This window comes from Anser anser (genome assembly GCF_964211835.1).
Source record: "Anser anser genome assembly, chromosome: 3".
In the NCBI taxonomy this organism is placed as follows: Eukaryota; Metazoa; Chordata; class Aves; order Anseriformes; family Anatidae; genus Anser; species Anser anser.
This window is the reverse complement of record NC_139722.1, coordinates 38,681,970-38,690,723: the sequence shown is the minus strand read 5'-3', so window position 1 is coordinate 38,690,723 and position 8,754 is coordinate 38,681,970. Positions and strand designations below refer to the sequence as shown.

Sequence of the window (8,754 nt, the reverse complement as noted above, 5' to 3'; positions counted from 1 at the left end):
CTGGAAAAGAGGCTGCGTTTTGCAGCGCTTGGTCCCTGGAGGAGCCATTTGCACCTGTGCACCGTGTAGACAGCCCTGCCAAATCGCAGGGAGAAGCCTCTGTGATGCCAAACCGGCCTCGCAGATTTCTTATTTAGCAATCACATCTTAGCACATTTTTCCTTCTCCCCGGTGTATCTCCTCAGCTCGTTTGAAAGGGGCGCTTTAGAAGCGGTTTTACACAACTGCAGATGCACACAGCCCTGGAAGCGCAGAGCTCTTGCAAGAGAAGCCAAAGCCCAGTGCTCACAGTGAGTGTGCTCTGGCCAGCTGTTCCTGGTGAGCCCCAACCCAAGGCAAGCTGCAAGGGATTTAACCCATCCTCCTCCTCCCCCAGGACAGCTGCTAAGATTCAGACCATGGCGGAAGCCATGAATGCTTCCAGACTGTTAATCTCAGATTTGGGATCCAGAATGAAAGACCCTCTGTGATTCAAAGCCCACCATTTCTCAGCCTGGCTGGGTGTCACTTTGTCCCTGAGCAGACACAGTGGTGCTCTACAGCCCCAGCATGCAGGTGCAAACGACCATCAGGCAGCTCTGGACCACTCTCTTCCCCAGCCAAGGTGGATGTGAGCAGAGCCACCAGAGATGCGAACTGAAAGACCCATCCCGTACTTGACCTCCTTTCATCACTCATCCACAGCCAAATCACAAAGCTGGCTGCTGGGATGAGATAGTTTTTCACTTTTTCTTTACAGCTGTTTGGAAGTTTTTTACTTATTTTATTTTTAATGAAACAAAGAACCATGTAAATGTGTTTTTTTTTGTTTGTTTGTTTGTTTTTCAGAACAGAGCTGACAAATGCATATTTAAATGTCATTGAAGTTCTCTGAGCATTTTATTTCAACACTATAAGAAAAAAAGACACCCCCCCAAGTGATGCCATTGTTTGAAATCTATTTTCTTTTAAAAATTCAAAATTGAATATATATATATTAATTTCTGTAATTTATAACAGAGGTAAAAATGCTATGCTTTGAACATGCTGAAATCTGTAGTCAACTCAAGACAACTGAGGCAGTCTGGTTGAGTGTAAAGGTAATATTTCCTATCCATAGGCTCTTCTGATTGTTGATGGAACTTCACTTCCACAGAGAAAACTTCCTTTACCCCTGAAAAGTCTTGGAAAAACAACACAAAAACAGCTTTATCCACTTCATGAATTTAGTCCTACAAAACTAGTCCCTTTGTTTTACTTGCATACCTGGATTCTGTGAGTGCTCAGTACAGCAGCTTGCCAGAGATGGAAGTTCACATTACCCTGAAGTCTCAATGGGAAACTGTCTCTCCTGAAGGATCACTATAGGAATTTTTATTCTTACAGAAATTTGATCCAGGAAAGATGAAATGAGCTTTGCTGTACACCCCAGGGAGCAGGTCTGTAATCCACAAAGCCCTACCATGGTACAAGTCTATCATTTCAGGGGCTGAATGGAAAGTTTAACACTTGTTTCAGGTTAAACTGAAACAAATTCAGTTGTTCTCAGAACAGAAAATGTCAAAACATAATGTTTGACCTTTCCCAAATGACTTCCCTTCCTTTCTTCTTGTTTTCTTTCTGCCACCTAGAAGTCCACCCCCTGTGCTAGATTTGACCTTACCTTGCCAAGTAGTTTTCGGAGACTCGACACAGCATGGTTTGGTGAATACTTCAAATCCTGCCCAGATCCAGCCATGGTGGACTATCCCCAGGTGGCAGCCAGTCTGCAGCAGGGACAGAAGAGAATGAGCCTGTCCTCACTCCTGGGCACCATGCAGCACCCTGGCTGTAAGCATCACCCTCTGCAACTGCAGCACATCTGTGCCTCCCATTCCCCCTCCCTGCCAACATCCCTCTCTACTGCATGGGCAAGGGGAGCTCAGGCCAGCATCTACCACTACAGAAAGGGGATGCTGCAGCACCTCCCTGCTTCAGGAGGAGGCCACAGGTCAGGTCCTGCAGCTGCTGTAAATAGTTGCAGCGCTATTTAATTCAATGCAGCCTTTATTTACATCAGCTGATCTGGCCCCACTCCTCCTGTTTTCCTGTGCTCGCTTCCTTTAAGATGTATTTTTATAGCCTTGTAAAACACCACTGTATATTCCTGTATAAGCTAGTAAAGACACGAGCACAATGCAGTTCTGCGGTTGTTATTACAGCGGTGCCTGAGAAGGGACCCCTGCGTGCCAGGCTGGGTGTATACACTGAGCAATGGAGAGGTCGTGCCCAAAACAGGCAGGGCAGGCTCTGGGGGACAAGCCAACGTGGGGAAGGAAGAGGAGAAGACAGAGGAAAGGGGAGGTTGTTTCCAGGCAGGAGAGCAGCGAGGAGGCAGCAGGAGATGGGGTCCCATGTGACTGAAGCTGAGATGAAGAGATGTAAGCAGGTGGGGATACGGGGTTTGAAGCAAAAGCAGTGAAAGACAGAGCGTGGCTGGTGAAAACTGTGCAAAATACTCTGGCATCTGTCTCAGCTGCTCCCACAGCTGTTCTGACTGCATTGGCTCCTTCCTACCCTTCCCTTCCCAAAGCCATGCAGCCCTGGGGATGTAGAGGAGAGTGGAGGGAGAGGAATGGGGCAAGGACACAGGGGCTGCAGTGCCCACAAGGGTACCCCCCTGGAAAACTCTGGGCCCAGCCACCTGAAGGGAGGAGGACAGCACTTTGAAGCCCACAGATCCCCCCATTGCCCACTTAAATGCCTTTTAACACTGCTTGGCGCTACCCCAGCAAGTGAGCAAAGCACCAGAAGGAAATCCTGGCAGAGATCTTTGTAGTTATGCATTTGTATTATGCAGGTTGGACCCACGTGCCGTCTGGGCAAAACCATTCTTCCTAGAAGAAAAGGAAAACTGACAATACAAGGGCTCAGTTTCCTCAGTTTCCCTTATGTGAGCATCAGTGTTCACCAAGGACTTTCTGGAGCCCAAACTACACCTTCCTGGGGTTTTCCTAGTTGCACAAGGAGCTAGGGGAAGATGAATGCTGACTCAGTAAATTAAGAAAATAATGTATTTTTAAAAAACACAAAACCAAAAACCCACTAACCCACTAACTCCAAGGGGTGGTGGTATCCCCAGTCACTAATCCAGTTCTGGAAAAGCTGTGCCTGAGAGGCAGCAGAGACCTTACCAGAAGGCGATGAAAAACAGCTACCTCCACCTTCCTAACTTCAGACCCTGTGTCTGCAGCATGCTGGTTGCCCCAGAGGTTGTTCTTCTCACCACATCCTACTCTCTTTAACCTAAGGGAGTATGTTGAGGATAAAGGTTTAACTTTTTGCAAAGCAAAAGTTTCAGTCCTTTCTAGGGGCAATGACAACTACAGCTCCAAAGAGAATTGATTCTGCTATCTGGAGGACTTATAATTCCTCAGTGATGACCAGTGATTACTCCAAGTACTGTGCCTGGAGCAGCAGCTTCGGATCTGAGAAAGGTCAGCAACAACAGAGAAAAGGGAAATCACAGGGCAGATAGAGGGAAATGCAGTACAAAGAGAAAAGATGTTTGCTTCTCTTGGCAAAACGTGTCTGAGTTCCTCAGGGTGGGAGATCTCCATGTGGACAAATGCAGAACATTGTGCATCTGCTCCACCTGCACTTGGAGCAATCCAGAAGCTGGACAGTTTGGGGCCAAATAGTGGCACCAGCGTAGCACTGTGCTTGTCTTGAGCTATTTATACACATACTCTGAGCAGGGCTTAGTCTTTTATGCTCCGGGCCTTGCTAATGTGATTTTGTGCCTTGCAGAGCAGAACTATCTGAGGCAGTGCCTGAACAGGGTGCTAAGCATGACTGTCTAGACCAAGGTATAACAACATGCTTAGTGACCTTCAATAAAAAACTATTTACCTTAGCATCTGCTGGCAATTTTTAGGAAACAGATGCCTTTCCCTGTTTTGTTCAGGTATCTCCCACTGTTAGCTTTCACACTGGGATGTTCCCAACCACAGATCTGCACAAGGAAGATGTTCCAACAGAAAAATGCTGATTTGTCTGGCTTTTTTTTTTTTTTTTCAGGAAGCACCAGCTCTGACCAGTCTTTTCTGGGAAGGGGAATTTCTCCTCCAAACATGTCAGGCTTGTGTATCTCTGGGGCTTGTGGAATGTGAGAGGCTCGTTCCAGCCCAGCCACCGCCTCTTCTGGGCTCCTTCAGTTTGGAGGATGAGCAACCATTCCTTGGCACAGGGACCTGGATCCTTTTCTCCTGTGCTCATCAGGAGTGCAGCCTGCATGCTCTCTGGCTGCTGCTGGTCTTTCCTGTGCAGCCTGTCCTCCTGGCAAGAGAGGAAGAGCAGAGCCAGGGGACAGAGGAAACGCAGAGTAAAGCCAACATGTGAGTGGCAGGGCCATCACTGCTTGCTATAGGGGTTGAAGTGATTACTTGTTTTTGTCACTTGAGACCCTTTGGAACAGCAGATCTTGAAGGAGCTGCTCCATCATCACTCCTGTGCAAGCTTTTGACCATTTTAACCATTGCATTATTCCAGTTAACTGCCTGCTTCATCTGCACTGCGTGCTTGCAGGCTAAGTGTAGGGGGTTGTAATGGGGAGAAAAGGAAGGCAATGAGAGAAGGATGAAGTATACAGGGAAGGATGATTTCAGTTTACACCTTCTTCACCTGGGACATACCTTTACGGGATGGTAAACATGAGGGGCTTTATAAAGAGTGGAATCAAAGACAGGTGGTTGTATTTAGCCCAAGCTAAATTTGCTAACCTCATGCATTTTCCTTTTTTTCCCCCTGGCATCTCAAACATATTCCACAAGGGACACCTATAGCTTGTCAATCATGTAATGAATTTATTTGAACAAACATCTTATGTCAACCTGAGAACTAAAAGAAAAGGGTCCTAGCTCAGGAGAATAAAGTGCAAAAAGTATGTAGAGGAGCTTTCAACAGTAGTAAAAATCAGTTCTCTTGAACAAAATTGTAAGGCTCCAATAATAGACCTTGATGACAAGTGGAATTAAATAAAACATGAGTGATGAAACCCTGTAATGTTTACGGTGAGGTAGTCCAGACAGCTGATTATTAACTGTTACCAAAACAGTGTCTTGGCAGTAGATATGCAGTAACCAGGATGTAGACTGGTAGCTAGTTTAAATTACTGGTAAAGATCTGTTATACTTCTCAAAGAATTCTTCCAGCACAATGAAATAATAGCATGAAACCAGTAATTATATGTGTGGGAAGTAGTGTCTGACAGATCATGTTCAGAGGAGGGAAAGGGGTTATTTCCAATTTCATTCTGACTTGCCATCTTATTGCTGTGTTTAGATCCACAGCAAAAACTTAGGGATAGGTTTGGGGCTTGTGTGCTGTTGACTTTAGCTAAGCAGCCATGCACATACTATGTCACACCTGGCTTGAAAGAGAAAAAAAAAAAAGAAAAAAGAAAAAGAAATAAAGATGAGTATAAGCTATCTGGAAAGAAAACATCGTAGATCCCTAGACGTAACTCACTGACCCATTCCAGTCTCAACAAGACACCGCGATCCAGCCTCTCTTTTGGCAAGGAGCAGAGACGCCTGCCAGGCTCAGGGCTAAGCACTGAAGAAGCCCTTTGGGACCTGGAATACCTACATCTAAGCTAGGCAGGTGCAACTCACAAAGTCCTTGATCTACCTGAACGAACTGTTTCTGACCCATCACAGATCCACAGAGCCTTCACTGCCTGCTGCAGGAGACCATTGTTTATATCCCTTATTGACAGGCTGTTCTTGTAAAGGCTTGGGATCCCTCAGGGAGATCCACAGAAATGTCCAGGACTTGTCACCCTGCTACAAAACAGTGGTTGTCTCACGTGTGCTGCCTTAAGTACCCCATTGCCTTAGCCTTCGTAAAGCTAAGGGCCTGCTATTTGCAGCTCCAAAATCTTTTCCTGAAGTCATTCAGGCAGTGTTTTCCAGACTCCCTTCGGCAGTATTTTTCCTTAATTGTTTTTATGCTATTGTTCTTGTGCTGTTATTTTCACGGCCATGCACCTGCAAATCCTGGCAGAGTTGTCAAGACAGGTCCTCATGGGAAGCAGCTCCCACTGCTGTGGGAATTGACCTCCTCTCCCCCTTATTCATTGCCTTTTGGTTTGTAGATGTTAGTTTATATTAGAGAAAACCAAACATAGTGTACAGAAAAGTAGGCAATAATAATTATTATTGCCAATGTTGAAACATTTGTGCTTGATTAGCATACTCTGATCAGCGCTAATACCATCATACACAGGAACACGCAAAGAGGAGTTTGAGCGAGTCCCAGTGGAAAACAAAGGGTACAGGAGGAAAAGCATGACGAAAATCATCCTCATCCTCACCAGCTGCTGCTCTGGAGAGAGTCCCAGAGGATGACTGTGGTCTGGGACCTTGATGCTGCTCTTCCCAGCTGGCTCTGGGCAAAGTATTCCTTTTATCTTTTCCCTTCCTCCCTCTCTCTGTTTGTTTTTGCTTTTCTCCCAGAAGAAGCTATCACAGCTAGAACTGACATATGCCTTCAGCTACAAACAGCCTGGTGGCTGCAGGGTCTGGGCCGGTCCCATTGCCACCCTGGCCCAGTTCTGCTGGTCTTGGTGGCCTTGGTGGGGTCTGTGGGGCTGGGTGCTGCCGGCTCCGTGGTCACCCTCATCCCCTGGCCCCGTAAACCTGCAAACCCAGCTCTAGCTCTTGTTCTGAAATTTCGATTACCCAAATCTGTAAACATTTGTCACCAAGATTTCTCGACACATCACCCTGACATCATCCCTAATTAATCCCAAAATAAAAGACTCATGTAGCAGTGGTTGTTAACCTAAGCAACCCCAATTAGATCCAGTCATAACTCATACTTTCCACTTTAACCCCAAATCCAAACCTGTTATACAAAATAGTAGAGCTACAGATAAGAAGAGTGGGCTCTGTCAGGCTTTTCAATATAAAGGTATATGCCCCTGTCACATTAATCCCATGCTGGGATAGGACACCTCTCAGGAAGCTATCAGTCGTCCTCATGTTGTCCTAGACCCCATCTCTAATCCTAACTCTTACTGTAAACTCAATTCTAAGCATTTTCCCTGTATTACAAGGGTTTATTGATTCAGTTTTAATCTCGTAGCTGAAGTGGACTACCTATCTGTGAGCAGTTTTGGGTCTGGCAGAGGTCATTGATCACCCTGCAATCACATCACAGCTGGCAGTAGAGTCAGGCTTCAAGTTATGGTTAGGTTTGGGGTTAGAGTCAGGATTTCTTTGACAATGGAGCCAGGAGTCTGAGCTGCTGCAGCACCAAGACAATACTGTTGAAGTAGTTCTGGGGATGTTGCTACCAGGGTCCGTCTTCTGCTGTTAGATGTAGTCTGGCAGTCATCCCTGGCCTATTCTTGGGAGTGGGTTAATGGTTAGGGTTTATTTGTAGGCAAGATTAGGGTTTGACTGGCACTGGCCATTTGTCCTGACTTACTGTTAGATCCAGAAATAACTACCGAGTTATTTTAATATCTCTTGCAAAAAAAGAGCCAGGGAGTCTATGGTTACTTTGCTGTCTGGCAGGGTTTCTCGAATGATTTTTAGAATGAAGACTTCCTCCAAAATTTAGAACATGTTTTTTCACTTAAAATCCTCGCCCAGCCCATCACTGGGTTTATTATATATTGGTCCGCATTCCATGCCTTCAGTCCCTTTCTCATTCAAGCAATCCACCTGGCTCAGTCACACTGACAGAATTTCATACCATCATGTGCAAACAGCACTCTTTTTACACATGTGGTGCAAAACCACAGTCTGAACCCACACTCGTTCCTAATCTGCACCTGCATTCACCTGTGTGATTTGTACCTGCAGCTCTCGACCTTTTTCTGAGTGTGGGGTGAGCTGCATTTTTGCACCAGTGGCTGGATTCATGTGAGATTCATGTGGGTTTGTATTTTACTGGAAAGCATGTTCTGGTTCCAGTATCTTTTTTTTTTTTTTTTTTTTTGGGGGGGGGAGGGGGATATGATGTAGGCTTCTTGATATGGAAATAAAGGTGTCGTTTTTTCTGCATTTCTTTCAATGCCTCCGACATTAGCACAGATCTCCAGCAGCAGGCATGAGGTGCTGGTTGCTTTAGCCCATGTCAGATCTTCTCTGTACTTCACCTCTGTGGAACTGCAATGTACACAGTTTTCAAGACTATGCTGTTGCCAAACCCTGTCTCTGTCCTCCATGTAGCTCATGTACAAAGTTGTGGAACTACTTGCATGGGTTTACTTTCCATTCTTGGGCAAAAAAAAGCAAACATTTACCACACTGCTCTTGGCTGGCCCTCTAAGGGTCACTGGATCTGTCTCACTACTTAATTTCAACAGTGTGGTGAAATGAATAGCCTTCATTTTTCCTGCTTCTTAAGATGCCTCTGAAGCAATTTGCCTGCCTGTTGCCTGACTGAGGGCTGGTGAGAAGCTTTAGTGCTCTCCTATTCCTGTACTCAAAGTATTCAAATAACACTGAATAACTCCTCCGGCTCAGTGTTAAGTACAGGCCAAATTCACATCCCATTGATCATGGCATGACAATAGCAGTCACATGCACCCAGCTTTCATTAAGTAGTAGGAAGAACTACTTAATTTGCAAACTATATTTTCTCATTGCTAAGAGAGACCCCAAGTTATGTTTCTTTGCTTGTACAGTCTGTATTGCCAAAGACCCCCCCCAGCGGCTCCCCGTCTCACAGCTGCCTATCATTTATTCTATACATAAAGTATGAATTAGCATTCTGCTCCAA

The 8,754-nt window shown here is 45.6% G+C and overlaps 1 long non-coding RNA gene across 1 annotated transcript; it reads right to left on the bottom strand.

Annotated features, from left to right (window-relative positions):
- Positions 1-636: 636 nt before the first annotated feature.
- LOC310897060 lies at positions 637-1,997 on the bottom strand. The gene is made up of 3 exons (XR_014582025.1): positions 1,944-1,997; positions 1,643-1,745; positions 637-1,162 (listed from the first exon to the last, which is right to left on the bottom strand). It is a non-coding gene; the product is annotated as an uncharacterized lncRNA (long non-coding RNA).
- Positions 1,998-8,754: the final 6,757 nt, after the last annotated feature.